General features: G+C 40.4%; 1 pseudogene; it reads left to right on the plus strand.

Moving 5' to 3' along the window:
* Window positions 1-10,535: 10,535 nt before the first annotated feature.
* Window positions 10,536-17,175, plus strand: part of LOC100477254 — a 35,832-nt pseudogene continuing 29,192 nt past the window's right edge.

A 17,175-nucleotide genomic window follows, 5' to 3' on the forward strand; every position in this document is an offset into this window, starting at 1 on the left:
TTCGGTACACAGCACCGTGATTTACTTAGTCCTTCAAGACAAAAACCTTGAAATCATCCTCGATACCTCTCTTTTTTCCATATCCCATACCAAATCCGATAGCAAGTCCTACTGGCACCTACCCACAACATGCATCCAGAATTTAACTACTTTACCTTACATTCACAACTGGTTTTCTAGCCCAAGTCACCATCGTCTCTGGCATGGATTACTGCAGTGGCCTCCTCCTGGCTGGACTGTACCTTCTACAATTGTGAAATATTCCTCTTATTGCTAATAATACTTTTTACCTTAAGGGCCTACTTTGTCTGATATGAGGAAGGCTGAGACAGCTCTTTTTTTTGTTTGTTTTATTTTAAGCTTATCTTTTTCTGTCCTTTTACTTTCAACCTTTCCATGTCCTCAAATATTTGCATTCTTCATTCTCTGTAAGCAGCATATACTTGTATCTTGTATTTTTATCCAGTCTTACAATCTGTCTTTTACATAGAGACATTACAACTACGATATCACAGAAATTCAAAGAATTACAAGAGTTGCTATGTATAACTTAATGCCAGCAAATTAGACAACCCAGAAGAAATGGAAACATTCTTAGAAACATACAACTTAGCAAGACTGAATGAAGAACTGGAAAATCTGACTAGACTGATTACTAGTAATCACTGAATCAGTAATCAAAAACTCCCAACCCAGACAAAAAACAAGACAAAACGTCTTCACCAGTGATTTTTACCAAACATTTAAAGAATTAACACCAATCCTTCTTAAACTCTTTCAAAAAATCAGAGGAGGGAAACTCATGAACTCATTTTATAAGGCAAGACTTATCCTTATACCAAAATCAGAAAGGACACTACTAGAAAAAACAAAACAAAACTACAGGCCAATATCCTAAATAAATATAGATGAAAAAAAATGAATGAATATGGAATATTATTCAGCCATAAAAAATGAGGAAAACCTACCATTTATGACAACATGGATGGACCTTAGAGGCATTTTGCTAAGTAAAATAAATCAGACAAAGACAAACTCTGTGTAATCTCAGTAATACATGGAGTCTAAAAACAAACACAAACCAAACTCACAGAAGAAGTGATCAGGCTTGGGGTTACCGGAGGCAAGGGGTGAAGTGAAGGGGAGCTGGAGGAAGGTAACCAAAAGATACAAACTTCCAGTTATGAAATAAATAAATATTAGGTTGTCATGCACAACAGGATGACAATAGCTAACACGGCTGTACGATATACAGGAAAGTCGTTAAAAGAATAAATACTAAGAGTTCTCATCAGAAGGAGAAAAATTTTCTCCTTTATTCTTTTACTCTTTTTTTTCTTTTTATTCCATCTATTTGAGAAGATGGATGTCAGCTGAGCCTGCTGTGGTGATCATTTCACAATATATGTAAATCAGACCATCATGCTGTACGTCTTCTACTGCAACGTGTGTCAACTATTTCTCAATAAAACCAGGCGAGGGGGAGATGCTAATCTACCATCTTCTGACTCCCATGGTCTAAATCAAGAAGTCAGATGTACATCTTGTTATGTTCCTTTGAAAGTAATGTCTTTCTCTGGCCTAACTTAAGACTTTCTCTACTGATTAACTTTTAAGCAGGTTTATATATCAGATGCCAGGTATTGTTTTCATTGTATTTATCCTACTTAAATCTGTGGATTGATACTTTTAATATTTTTGGAAAATTGGTAGCCATTAACTCTGAATATTACTGATACTCTATTCTCTCCTCCTCTCCTTCTGAGACTTCAATTACATGTCTTTTTCAGAACATCCCACACTTTGCACTTATCTGTTTTTGCATTATTTTTCTCTCTGCACCTCCACTTGGATATTTTCTATTGGCTTGTTTTCCAGTTCCAAAAAACCATAGAGCCTCCAGGTCATGTTATCTGCCTACCAGAAAGGCTTTCTTATTTCTGGTAATAGCAAGGACAGCTATTGGGGGAACTAATCTTTTCAAGCCAACCCAAAATTGAGCTGGGTTGGGGCTGTGATGAGGTTTTGGTAAAACCCAATCTAGTTCTCTTGATCCTGTTCCTAGGGCATGAATTCCCAGGGCTTTTAATCATACGCTTGGGAGGACTTTGATTTCCCAAATCCGAAAGTCTGAGATAGATTCAGTTCTGGCCTTCAGAGGTTTACAGCTTAGCTCTTTAGCTTTCTACTCCACGCAGCTTCGAACGGGGCAAATGTCTTCAAGGAAAGATCAGCTATGTGCCTGAGATTCCTTTAATTCCCCATTTTGTAATTCTAACCCCCTAAAAGTCCAAATTTCTGCTGGTCTCTCTGCCTCTCTGGAACGGTCTTCTGCCAAAAGTCAGGTCTCGATTTTCGACCTCAAGATGCACCCAGATTTAGTAAGTATCCCAGATGAAAAGTACCTGTAGATCGATTCACCACTCTTTCTAGGGAATTCATCCCTTGCCTATTTTGCTTTTGGACCTCCTCCCCTGGGATGGTCTTTGTTTCCTAAGCATCACGAGACTATAAGATATCTCACTCTACTTTTCAGAAGCTTTCAGGCTAGCTCCTTAATCTCCTGTGAAGCCTCAAAACCCAGCAAATGTCCTAAATGGAAACTGGCCATGCCTCCGACACATCTCCAGTCTTGGATTTTGTCACCCCAGCCCCACACAATCACTAGAACCTTTATTTTCCCCAGAAGTAGACTTCATCCTGAGCCAAATTCTGAAATCTATAAAAATCTCCTAACAGCCTTTGCTGCTTCCATTCTGGCCACATTGTAGCCTATTTGCTACAGTGAAGCCAGGATGATCCTTTTAAATTATAAATCAGTCATGTCACTCCCCCTGCACTTATAATAAAATCCAAACTCCTTATCATGCCTTCAAGGACCTACATGTTCTTGCCCTGATACCTCCTTAACCTCATCTCTTAGCTTTCTCCTCCTTGTACCCTGTACCCTAGCACAGGGGACATGCTGTGGGTAGGTGCTCCAGGCCTTCTAGTTATTCCTCAAGTACTCTTACTGGAAATCCGTTCCTGTCCCCTGTCCCACTCTATCCCAGAATACACCCTCTATAAGACCAAGGACTTTGTCTACCTTGTTCAACCACTTTACTCCCAGCACCCAACATAGTTCCTGGACATTTCAGGCGCTAGATAAATATTTACTTGATAAATGAATAAATAAAATTGAAGCCACTTTGGCTGAAATGCAGCTGGGGTTCTGAAGCCTTAACTACTAATTTCCTCCTCTTTCCTGCCAGTGATAACCTAGTTACTTCAGAATTGACCACGTATTTTTTAATGAAATTTTAATTAAACCCTTAGGGGAACACTGAAACATATCCAAAGCAACACAGGGTATCACAGTTTAGAAATGAAATGGATCGCTAAGATTCCTTCTAGTTCTAATTGTCCAGCCAAAAATAACATGTTAGGAGAAAAACTACAGCTGAATATCCTAAAAGGTGTGTTTCACTGATTCAAAAGATACATGTCCTCAGATGTCATAATAATCAAGAAAAACTATGTACTTACTTCGTAGCTCCAACTTATTTTCTAATGAAACCTTTTTTGATGCAGTGTCAGGTTTTAGAAACCCAATCGAAATTAGTTCTAGGCTTCTCTCTGAAAAAAAAAGGACACTCTCCTCCAGAAAGCACTAGAGTCTAGACAACTACATATGCTTGTGGCAATCTCACATGTGTAGCTTTAATGTTTGCAGTTTTGCAGTTTGGGTTCCTTGAGAACTTAGGCACAGAGTTACAGAAGTTTCATTTGTGGGGGAGAAGGGAAAAAATAAAGTGTTCCCACTGACCTATGCTCCATTTTCCCTGCGGATAAAAAAGGACTTCATGTTTATGGAACTTCACAAAAGTCATGACTACATAAGGTCCAAACAACTCTAGTCCCTGAAAAGAAGTGCATTTCATCAAAAGAGGTCATTGCTAATCATTCACACAGACTGGGTATTTTCTTCCCACCTCTACGAAAAGATTCAATTTGTTCTCTCTGTGTGTGCAACTTCCCATTATTCCTCAAGACAAGATTTCCCCGAAGTACCAGCTTAGAAGACACAAGGGTTGTTAGGTACACCTTTGGTACCTATCCCTTTTCACTGCAGTACATATCTTTCATGATTCCATTGACCCAAGTAGGACACGGTTTGGTTTATTTGCTTAAATAAAATAACACAGAAAGAATGGATCATTACAAAGACAAAACAACCAAGCTAAAACTTAAAATGAGCAATAATTACTTCAGACTATGGAAAAATTATTTGGGGACAACCTAAATCAATGACCAAAAGACAAATTATGAGTGAGATAATGTAAATTTTTTGGTGTTAGCTCATCTTATTAGCATCATCAAATATTATTTTAATACCAATCACAGCCCACAACTAATACCGTATCTCTAAAAAAATAAAAACAGTTCAAGGTAATTTGAGATTTACACAAATTCTACTTACTTTTTACAATTAACCTTCATGCATTTTTTTTAAAGATTTTATTTATTTATGTGACAGAGAGACAGCCAGCGAGAAAGGGAACACAGCAGGGGGAGTGGGAGAGGAAGAAGCAGGCTCCCAGCAGAGGAGCCCGATGTGGGACTCGATCCCAGAACGCCCCAGAACGCCGGGATCACGCCCTGAGCCAAAGGCAGACGCTTAACGACTGAGCCACCCAGGCGCCCCAACCTTCACGCATTTTTAATTCCCATGTACTCATGTTACAGATAGGTAATTATCAAATAACAAAACACCTGAGAATTTTCATGACTAATACAGTTAGACTTCTCAGAAACAAAGATGATTTCTCTTCAAATTCGCCTCTAGGATTCAGATACTTAAAATGCTTCTTACTCCGGGATCAAAAGCGAAAATACTTCTGTCTCCAGATATTTGAGGAGCATGATGACCAAATAAATCAGAACAGTTACTTTTCACTTCTGAGGCTTGACCTATAATTCAGAAGTTTTAAATGGTGGCCAGGAGACCAAATCCAGCATATAGATAAGTTTTATTTGATCTATACAGTGATTTTTTCCTAAATTTGAATTCACTGTCAACATTCAAAAATCAAGAAATTTCACTTCAAAAATCCAGATATCCAGCTTCTCTTGAAAAAGACCAAATAGGCTGTGCTTTGCACAGAGAATCAGCCTAAGGAGTAAGTGGGGGCTGACATCCAACACACACCTATTTGCTGTATCAGGTCTATATACACAAAATGTAAGCGTGCCTTTATCTAATTTGTACAAAGGCACTCCACAGCCTAGAATGATACCAACTCTGGGCCTTCATTCCCACATGGCGGCAATCACCTGAAGATTCAGACAAACAACGTAAGTTTGAATTTACTCCAGTCCCCACCACTCCTTATTACCCTCCTGCTTTGCTATGTTAGGATATCTGCCTGGTTTCTATGTAGACATTTGAGTTTATAACTTTTGGTCAGCATCAAAAACAAATGGTATTTTTTATTTATTCATCTAAATAGTGTAAGTTCAGATTCACTTTGCAGAAGTAGGTTATTCAGCTCCTGGTATCAGTACAAATACTCAATAATTAAGCTTTACAATCAGACAGACCAGAGTAGCTGTCTAACACTGGGAACGTTACAGAAATTTTCTGTGTATCAATTTCTTTACCTGGGAAACTAGACTAATAATACCCACTTTGTAAGTTTGTACAGTAAGTGAAGATTAAATGAGAGAACATGTGAATAATGTTTAGTGGGTATTAGGTATTTTTTAAAGTGTGATTTCAGGGGCGCCTCGGTGGCGCAGTCATTAAGCACTTGCCTTTGGCTCAGGGCGTGATCCCGGCGTTGTGGGATCAAGCCCCACATCAGGCTCCTCCGCTAGGAGCCTGCTTCTTCCTCTCCCACTCCCCCTGCTTGTGTTCCCTCTCTCGCTGGCTGTCTCTGTCAAATAAATAAATAAAATATTTTTAAAAATAAATAAATAAAGTGTGATTTCATGTTAACTGCTGGAATGACACCCTCTCTCTGGCCCTGAAGCAAAAGCCCTGCCGCTTAATTCTCGAATCTGGAATTTCATGACTATTTGTTCAAATTTATTAGACCAGAAAGCATAAGGCATGAAGGCAGGGATCATGTCTACTTTTCATTATTCTCTCTCCAACACTGGCACATAGTAAGAACTTTAAACTTGCTAGGAAGATAAATTAAAAAATGAAATGACTTTCCAGGCTACACTGGGAGTTGGGAAAAGAGCAACCTCCTTCCCACTCCCTAATTCATGGCTTACTTTTCCAACATGAATCAGGGGATACAATTAAAATAGGATTTTTTTTTTAGATTTTATTTATTTATTTGCCAGAGAGAGAGCACAAGCAGGGGGAGCAGCAGAGGGAGAGGGAGAAGCAGGCTCTCCACTGAGCAGGGAGCCGGATGTGGGGCTGGATCCCAAGACCCTGAGATCATGACCTGAGCTGAAGGCAGACACTTAACTGAATAAGCCACGCACGCACCGCTAAAGTAAGATTCTATGTCACATGAAAAGACAAATGAAATATACACTTGAACAGTGTATACAAAGTTAAACCTTTGTCTTGTGTTGACATCAATTTTCCTGGGCAATTAAACTATATAATATCATGATGCATTAAATCAAAAACAGGGAGGGCTCAACCATCCCCAACACCAAATACATGTGGAAGGAGGCTACTAATAAGAGCATGAACTCAGATCATGTGATCCAGCAATCAATGAAAGAGCTACCCACTGTCCCTTTTCAAGTGGCCCCAGGAAGAATTTTAGGGTCACAGATGACTAAAAGGTGTATTTAAAGATAGGAATTTTGGGGGACGCCTGGGTGGCTCAGTTGGTTAAGTGTCTGTCTTCAGCTTAGGTCATGATCCCGGGGTCCTGAGATGGAGCCCACCGTCCTCCCACCACAGGGGAGGGAGCCCGCTTCTCCCTCTCCTGCTCCCCCTGCTTGTGCTCTCTCTCTATCTCTGTCAAAGAAAAAAATAAAATCTTTAAGAAAAAAAAAAGATAGAAATTTGGGGAGTCTAGGGATGTCCCAAAGGCAGTCTTAATAACAGAATGGGCCAAGGGCAGAGTTCAGTGACTCTTGAACACGGTATCCTCTTTAAAATAAAACGAAAACATGCTGGTACGCCCAGAAGACTGACTTACTCAACTGTCCTCTGTGGACAGAAATACATGCAGACTTTGGCAGGGTTTTCTCAATGAAAAAACTAAAGTAGGTGACACCTTGTAGCTAGCCAGCTTGAACCTAAAATGTAAAGGCAAGTGAGATTCGTTTTTCCTAACCCTTTCTTTGACAACACGTGAACTGGTACAATATAGTTTAGTGACCCAGGTTCCTCGTTTTTATAATAGTGCAACTGGAAGTGGGTGCTACCTCTACTCCATGTGTGTCATGTAGCACGAAGGTAAGATCACTGAGGCATACAACCAGAATGTGCCAGTTGGGCGGGGGGGGGGTGGATCTCCCATCTCTGGCAAAGTATTTTACACTAAAAACTGTAGCTATTCCAATGCAAGACTTACTAACTGACATACCCGGGGGAGAAAGTGGCTCATGTTGCAATAATAATAAGGTCTGGTTTGCACAAGGACTAGCTTGATCTACCCCCTTTTAAAGGATAATGAATTTTTTTAGCTGTTCAAAAACTGGGTAATTTGTGATCATATATTCCCTAATACGGAAGGTTCCAGTGGCTTCACTTTAACCATGTAGGTTTTATGCTGTTGAAAAAAAAAATGTATTAAATGTTGCTACTTTGATACATAAACGCTTTGTTTTTTAAAAAAGAAAAGAGATTTTTCTATTTCTACCAGTGAAAAGGCTATGAGCAGAGCTGCCATTCGTTGACTCCTGTTATTTGAGTAGGTGCCTGTAAAGGGCCAGGTGGTGTTTATGCAGATGACTGAGCAAGTTACAATGTGTTCTTCCTTTTGGATAAAACATTAGTGTATCAGATGTGACAAATCAGATGTTCATCTTCCGCACCTCTGCATTATTTTACATGGAGAATTAGATGATGTGCCGGCTTCGCTTTTTGCTTTTGTTTTTTTCTTGAGAATGAGTTCATAAATAAAGTTCTCCCTACACTCTGCATAATCACAGTCTCACAGAATAGCTAACAGGCTAGGTAATATGATAATTACAGCCATACTTATCTTGCATTGTACGAGAGAACGAGCACGTGTTCTGGGTAACAAAAACACACCATTCATACCCTGTAAGAGCTATTTAACGTATTACCCATTCCTATACTCTTGTTGTCAAGGAAAAATGTGATCTTCTCATCTTGACATCTTGGGGTGAAGCACGTGATGCCCCAATGCCCACCTAGGAAATCAGCATTTCCTGAGCACCAAAATGCAAGGCTCAAAACCATTTTCCACCATGCACAAAGCAAACGTTTCCTTCCAATCCAAAGGCATGCCTTTGGTAGATGACAAAGAATTTTTAAATCAGACTTGAAAAGAATCCCCAAATCATTTTTAAATATACTGATAACATTCCCACCTACAGAAAGAGCACTGCCCCCACTTTGCATTACCATGCTTTCAAATCACTCCAACTCCCTCTGGCTACTCTCTACAGTACCATTTTGTCCAAGAAAAGACAGCCAGAGATTCCCTATGAACACAGATTTCCAAAACGAACAACTGAAAACTTATACTGTTTTGTGTAGTTGATATCTTTATTTTGAAAGCTCTTGTTATGAATTAGAACAGCACTGTGTGACCAGTGAGAAATTAATTGACAAAACTAAGTGAATAGCTTAAGGACTCTTAAAAGTTCTATCAGTACTCTTAATTCATGCATCCATTTAACAAATATGAGTTTCTAACATATGCAATTTATGATAAGACCTTTTTAACCAGGGAACAATGAGAGAGGAGTTACAAATACCATAAGAGAAAAATAAGTACACTAAGGAAATTTCAGAGTGTAGGTGGAATCACAGAAGAATTTATAGAAAAGATGTTTTTTGCTGGACCCAAGAGGTTGGATAGGCTCTAAGACATGAAGAGTGGCTAGAAAGAAAGAGGGATAGGAGGAAGTGGTCATAATTCCACACCTCTTAAGTAATGTATTACAACTAGGTGGCCACTATTAATTATAATTTCAGGGGCGCCTGGGTGGCTCAGTTGGTTAAGCATTCACTTTTGGTTCAGGTCATGATCCTGGAGTCTTGGGATCGAGCCCTGCATGGGGCTCCCTGCTCAGTGAGGAGGCTGCTTCTCCCTCTGCCCCTCACCCTGCCTGTGCTCTCTTTCTCAAATAAATAAATAAAATCTTTTTAAAAAAGGATAATAACGATTTCATTATTTAAAGGAGTGATCAATCACAGCTCATGTATTTTATGAGATATATTTGGTATATTTCATATGTTTTACATAAGTATTATTAAAATGTTGATTTCTTAACATTATACTTTGATACATTTAATATATTTTATTTACTAAAAACTATTGATGTAACTATTATTATTAAATAATTTATGTATTTCTGCAATATTACCTATCATAATAGCTCCCATTTACAAAGCATTTTTCCTTGTGCCATGCACTGTCCTCGGTAAACTCGCACAACGGTCCTGTGCAGTAAGTACTATCAGTATTTCAATTTTACAAATAGAAAGGGAAGAGAGATTAACCAACTTGCCCAAAGTCACTACAAGAATGAGGAAGAACTGGTCTCTAACTAAAAGAGGCTGGACTCCAGAGCCCATACTTCTGACCGTGCTCTACTATCACAAGATGAGCCAACCTTTCTGAGGCTCACATGGCTCTTGGCAGAATTCAATTCCTTATACTGCAGGGCCGGGGTCCCCCTTTCCTGCTGGCTGCCAGAGGCCCAGCAGTTCCTTGCCACGTGGCCCTCTCACAACATCACAGTTTACTTCTCTCCAGTCCAGCAGAATATCTCTCTCCAGAGTGCTAAAGCTGAGTCCTGTATGATCAAGGAAGTGATGATCCCATCACCTTTGCCATATCATGAAACAAAGGAGTGGCTGTCTCATCATAAAAACAGGCCCCACTCATGCTCAAGAGAAGGGGATTATATGGGACACATACACCACGGAATCTTGAGGGCTATCTTAGAATTTCTATCTGTTACACTGTCCCAGAGGGGGATCTTGGAACAATGACCTATATGAAAGTTATTTATGAAGAGGTTTTCCAAGGGAAAAAAACAGCGAAGAAATGGGGAAGTGGGCAGGGAAGTTAAGGGAGCCAAACAAGGATGCCAATACTCAGCAAAGTCTCGTGAGGGAGAACTTTAACTCAATTCCACCAGGGAGCTGTGCAGTTTCGGTTCCACCTAAAGGCTGTCCAGATCAGGACCAAGGGGATGGAAGTATTACACTCCCATCCCAACTGGCCATTGGTGCCAGGGCTGTCCACTGAGGATGCACATTCCCAGACTCTTCAGGCATCCACAGGCAAACTAGACACTCACAGCCTGAAAGCAGCTTCCTGAAAAAACAGTGCATGTGCTGGCTGTCAGGAGTGAAACCTCTGGGGGTCAACATGAACAAAATGGTAAAGGGACCTGAGGAAATAGTAGGAGAGCATTAACATCATCTGTTACATGAACTTTTGATAAAAGTTTTAAATATCAAAAAGAAATTACATGAATATAATAAATTGTTCAATGAAATTATGTAGAATTCTGGTTTTGGCAAAATGATAAGCCAAGTTTCTATGGATACCCCCCCAACACACATACATACATTATAACAATATAGAAATGCTGAATAAACCTGGAAAGAAAGAAGCTGAAAGTGATTCTTTAAACTCACTCTCAACCTGAACCTGCATGAAATCTACCAGAATCAGCATAGCAAAGGCTGTGAGAACAGATCTGTGGTGTAGACCATCAGAGAAGGTGCATACATCGTGGTAACCAGAATAGCACTGCAAGCTCTTTGAAAAAACTAACCTGACATTCTAAGCCCACATAAACCAGGTCAGCACTTGAAGTCTAAATCTCGTAGTGTTAACTGCTTGTTTTTAAAAAAAGAGAAGAAAAAGGAGGAGGAGAAAGAGAAGCAGAAGCCGCTCTCCAGATTTCAACTGAGCCCAGAATCTTGTAGCATAGGATTGAAAATGGCCAAGACACAGTTCAGAATTAATCCACATGCAAAGCACTAGGAAAATGTAAACAACTGAAAAGAAGAGGCAATCAACAGACACCAACACTAAGATGACCCCAAATATTGAAGTTATCAAACAAAAAAAGCTATGGCAGTTATTATAACTATGCCACATGAAATAAGGGCAAACAACAATCTAGAAACAAATGGAATAATAGGCATTTTCAGCAAATTAGTACTAAATGAAAATTACAGTAACAGAAATTCACCAGACAGACCTCAATAGTAGAACAGAGTGAGCTTGAAAACAGATCAGTAGAAATTATCCAATCAGAATAACAGTAGAAATGACTCCAATCTGAATAACAGGGGGAAAAACTTAAATAATAAACGAGGCTTTGTATTGGAACAATATCAAAAGGTCTAATATTTATCTTGCTGGAGAGTCCCAGAAGGAGAGGAAAAAGAAAGTGGTCCAAAAAAATATTTCAATAATGGCTGAAAATGCCCCAAATTTGGTGAAAGACATAAATTTACAGATCCAAGAACCTCAGTGAACCACACGGGATAAATTTAAAGAAAACCACACCCAGACAGATAATTAAAATGCTGAAAGTTTTCCCCAATACTGCTTTCCTCACCTTTCACAGGTGTGTCTCCTGAGAGCACCCCACAGAAAACCTCCACATATAAATCTCAGAGTCTCAGAGCCTGTTTCCTGGGGAACCCCACCTGTGATACAGTAAAATTAAGTTCACCTCTAGGGAGTGAGAGGGGAAAATAGAATTTGGAGCGTGAGCAGGAAAAAGTTCATAGGCTTAATCTGGGAATCAGTTATTTTATTTCTGTATGTTTGAAATATTTTATAATTTCTAAAAATATATGCTTGTCTGTAGCAGAAATGTGATACATATCATGGTAATTTAACCCAAATATTTCTGCCAGTTATGTAATAACTTCTAGAAAATTCATACTATGTAGCAAGTAATAATCCAGCCCAAGGGGCGGGGGGAACCTTTAAATATTGAGACGTCAAGTGAAACAGCCTACATGTACTTACCTACTTTTTTTTCTGAAAGTCACTTGTAAAAAATATTTTTAAAGTCTAGAGAGAAAAACAATTCTGCAATAAAAACAAATATTCTATTTTCACAAGACCAAACTGATAAAGACTTTCCTAACAGAGTTTCTTTTCATTTAGGTTTTTGATAGCAATCTGAAAGAATAATAGTATCAAAAAGAAGTTCAGGCAGCCACAGCAGGAGTCGAAAAAGGCACCAAGTGCCTCAAATACCTGCTCTTTGGATTTAATTTCATCTTCAGGCTTGCCAGGATTGCATTCCTTGTCATTGAACTTAGCTCTGAACTGAATCAGAGGCCGAGAGCATCTTGGAGCCAGAAAATCATCACTCCAGCTTCTACACTGAAGGATCAATTCTGATGGCAGCCGGTGCCCTCCGGATGCTGGTGGGTTTCCTGGGCTGCTGGGCTGCAAGAGCCCCAGTGCTTGCAGGGATTCTTCTTTGGCTTCCTCTTGGTGATGTCTGCCATTAAAATAGCTACAGGCCACTGGGATATTCCCTCGAAGATGAGGTGATTAAATCCAGGAGTTTTACAAGGATACCTACAACAAGCTGAAAGCCGAGGACAAGCCCCAGCGGGACGCTAAAGCCATCCCCTCCGCACTGGACCACTGTGGTGTGGCTGGAGGAGTAGAACAATTTATCTCAGACATCCGCCCCCAAAAGGATTTTCTCTCAAGCATCCCAGTGAAGCCTTGCTCTGAGGCCATCAAAGAGGTCTTTGACAACAAATCCCACTTCATCGGTGCACGGGCTTCGGGACTGCTGTGGTGATAATATCTCAGTCTTCAGTATGACCCTGTGCTGGGCTCTCCACAGGAGCAGAGAGAAGATCGAGAGTCAGCATGTGCCCCTGAGCAGGAAAGTTTCCCCCTGGAGATGGCAGATTACTTTCTTGGGGTTTTTTTTTGGGGGGGGCACTAACTTTAATATTCATTCTGCATTTCTAAACAAAAAAAGTGATCCTGTGTTTGTCTTTTTAATGCTTTATTCAATATTGATGTTCGTAGTTGCTTTGGTTTGTATTTTTTGGTTGTTTCTGCTTATTAGGTTAAGCACAAATCCTGCAACGAAAAGTACAGTCTATATTTGCTAGACTCTAGACAAAAGATAGTGTACATAAAGAGAATTTTTTTGACTTTACATAGATTTTTAAATGTCTATTGCATTTAATCAGGTTGTAACTTATGTTGAAGACAATTTCATACATAATAAAAGACGACAATAAAAACTGTATATTGCATTTTTCATATATTATTTCATTTTATCAATAAAATGTCTGTAGTTATGAATCCCCCTGCTGCATGGCCACCCCATGAAAATGAGCCACAATTTCATATCTCTCACTGCTTTACATATTAGCCCTCAGGACCGTTCCAATTCTAAAATGGCAAGTCAAAAAGCTGGTAGGGAAAACCTCTATTGTATAACTTGACAGAATTGACAAAGCTGTTGGCCATGTGAATCAGGAGACAAATTTACCCTCTGCTTCCTCACAGATTCCAAAACTAGCTGGGGATGCCGGAAAGAGCCTACTTGGCAAGAAATCTCTTTTTCTCCTTCTAATGTGTGTCCACGTGCAAACACGCACGCGCGCGCACACACACACGGCTTCAAGTTCACAAGCCTGCAGCGGAGTGGGTGTGGAGAAGGGAGACGATTTCTAAAAAGCTATAAATAAAAGTTCCCCAAAACCAAAAAACAAATCTGCCCACAAGGACTAAACTTCCAGGAGTGCAGATACATGGAGCGATGGACAGAGTAAGCAAGATTCTGTTTGCAGAATAGATTAAACCTCAAAAAGAAAAGAAGGGACCAAAAAAAAAAAACCAAACCAAAACAAAAAAAAAGAACTTCTCCTCAGAGTAAGTTTTTGTTTAGTTCTTATTTTTAATGCTTTCCCGCAGAGAATAGAATATGAAACCAAGGAGCCCAATCTTATCTGAGAGAGAGCATTAAGGGGCATAAGAAAGAGAACTCAAGAGTTATTCAATGGACAAAAGACTGAAGAGCTTTGGTGATATTTTTTTTTTCCAGAGGACTACTTACATTACAGGAGCCTGAGGGAAAGAGCAAGAAGTCATGGATAAAGGCTAAGACTAGTAAGAAAGGTTTGGGCTGAGAAAGAGGAGCGGCTCTGCAGGAGCAGCCGGAGGCCATTTCAAGGGTTGCCATCTGCTTCTTGGGACGGGAGCGATTTCTGTGCATGTTCGGGGCTTCTAATCCTATGTCTGAGAAACACGGCCATGTCACCAGATGAGATTCAGATTATCCCAGGAAGCCGGACAATGTGGGTCTGCCAGCGCTGGGTGAGGGACCGTGATGTCAAGCATACTCTGTCCAGATCTGCGTGTCTTATTAAGAAAACAAATTCCAAGTCTCCTGCTTTCAAGGGCTTTTTTACTCTCTATAGGAAAAAGACATCTGTAGAGGGTAACAGATGATTTTTAAAAACCTACATTGATGTCTCCCATTAACTACCATTGTGTAACATGGAGGAGTTAAGTACTTGAGGGAAGCAGGAGAAAGCAAGGATGGAGTAAGGGGGATTCAGATGATGAACAGAAAAGGGGAAAGAAGAATGGGTAACTATTTCCCAGAAGAGGAAAGTTTCACACGTGTATCTCATAAGGGGCAGGCGACATGGTACTGCGGAGAAGAATACCAGGAAGGTGTAACAGATAAAGATATTGTCACCTTCTAGAGTTCCAAGGCAGAAATGAGAAGAGTGTGGTTGAGATTTGCCTGAAGCATTTACTCAGATGTATCGAAACAAAACAAAATGCAATCAAAATGGGAGGCAGTTAGAGATTCAGAACGTACAGTCAGTTTTCATTTGGTGAATGAATAAGAGGAGAAAAGAGGCATGATTACAGCCTCAGGTGGGATTGAGGCGAATGGGTTAACACTGTCAAGAACTAGTAAGAGCCTGAACTTTTACCTTATTTGCAAGCTGACAAGTGAGCCTGCAGAAGCCACGAGCTCCTGTATCAGAGACAAAGGTCCTACTTGTTCACGGCAAAACCAGCCACCTGAGCACCATTTTGGTTTTGGTTACCCCTACTCTCCAAATGCCAGGGGGGTGATACAGAAGGGCCTCAGGGGATCCCGCTGAGGGATACGGTAGGTTTGCATCACAGCTGAGGAACACTGAACTCATGAAACCCAAATCTTCTCTAATGGGCAATAAGCAAGCCTGTCTGATCTTCGTGCCAGAGGAAGATATTATTATTATTAATTATTTTAAAGATTTTATTTATTTGACAGAGAGAGAGACAGCCAGCAAGAGAGGGAACACAAGCAGAGGGAGTGGGAGAGGAAGAAGCAGGCTCCCAGCGGAGGAGCCCGATATGGGGCTCAATCCCAGAACACCAGGATCACGCCCTGAGCCGAAGGCAGACACTTAACTACTGAGCCACCCAGGCCCCGGAAGATATTATTTTTTAAGATTTTATTTATTTATTTATTTGAGAGAGAGCAAGAGAGCACAACCAGGAGGAGGGGTAGAAAGAGAGGGAGAAGCAGGCCTCCTGCTGCCCAGCAGCCGGACTCAGGGCTCAATTTCAGGACCTGAGCCGAAGGTAGCTGCTTAACCAACTGAGTCACCCAGGTGCCCCAGAAGATATTATTTTATTATACTGGACAGTAAGCAAGCCTGCATCCTTGGAAAGATCATCTAGAACAAAAAGGCAGGCAGTCTTTCTGCTCACAAGATATCATAAAATGCAAGAGACCTATGGAGAGGGGTCTCTGTACAGACCCTTGGAATGAGTGGACAGGAAGTCAAGACTTCAGAGATGAAGGAATGTAACAGAGCAGGAAATACAGTAAGTGAGGGGTAAAGAATATAGCTTTTTTGCAGAAGAATCGGCAAAATGTATCATGATCTGAGGGTCTGAATCATTGGGAAAAGGGCCAAAAGGAAAGAAATAGGAAAGAAAGGATCAAACAAAACTACTCTGCATTAGTTACCTCTTGCTGCATAATAAATCACCCCAAAACTTAGTGGTTCACAGTAAAATACACCTATTAACTCACACAGCTTCACCGCTCAGGAATCTGGGGGCAGCTTAGCTGGGCGGTTCTGGTTCAGAGTTAGTCATGAGACTGCAGTCTAGATGTAGACGAAGGCTACGGTCAGCTGAAGGCTTGACTGGGGGTGGCAGACCTGCTTCTGCACTGAGAGTTCATTCACACACCTGGCAAGGTAGCGCTGGCTGTGCCCTGGAAGCCCCAGCCCCCACATAGACAGCTCCGTAAGGAGAACATCTTCAAAACATGCAAGCTGGCTTCCGCAAGGGTGAGTGATCCGAGGGCGAGTAAGGAAGAAGTCACAATGCCTTTAATGACTTAGTTTCAGAAAACACCTCCTGACATACTCTATTCATTAGAAGCAAGCCACTAAGTCCAGCTCATGTTCAAGAGGAAGAGAATTGAGCGCCACATCTTACAGGGTAGAATACCAAAGACAGGAGGCGCCGGGCTGGGTCAGCCAAAGGAGCAAACCACTCTTGATCTTGGGGTTATGAGTTCAAGCCTCACGTTGGGTGTAGAGATTACTTAAAAATAAAAAAATAAAATCTAAAAAAAAAAAAAAAGAATATCAAAGACTTTATAAAGTTTATATTTAAACCCCCCCCACTCCAAGTTTATGTACTTGACACAATGAAGGAGCATGCTATTAGTGAGCAAAACATGACATCACCACTAGTAAGACTGTAGTTGAAACAAGAGACAGGTCCCAGAGTAGGGTGTGGGAAGGTGAGCTGCTTTGGGTGTTTAAGATAATATTCCCGAGCAGAAAAATTTCTAATTTGTCTCTTGGTTACAATTTATATTTTCTCTTTCTTATCTCCTTTCCCTATCACTAATACCTAGTTCTTTGTATACAGATAATCATGGAATTTTTTTGGTCTTATTTTGATTCAACTCTAATGCAAGTTGATGTTCCCAAAGCAAATTTTAAAAAGCAAGTACTGCTGTCCAGGCAGA

This window comes from Ailuropoda melanoleuca, chromosome 2 (assembly GCF_002007445.2).
Source record: "Ailuropoda melanoleuca isolate Jingjing chromosome 2, ASM200744v2, whole genome shotgun sequence".
In the NCBI taxonomy this organism is placed as follows: Eukaryota; Metazoa; Chordata; class Mammalia; order Carnivora; family Ursidae; genus Ailuropoda; species Ailuropoda melanoleuca.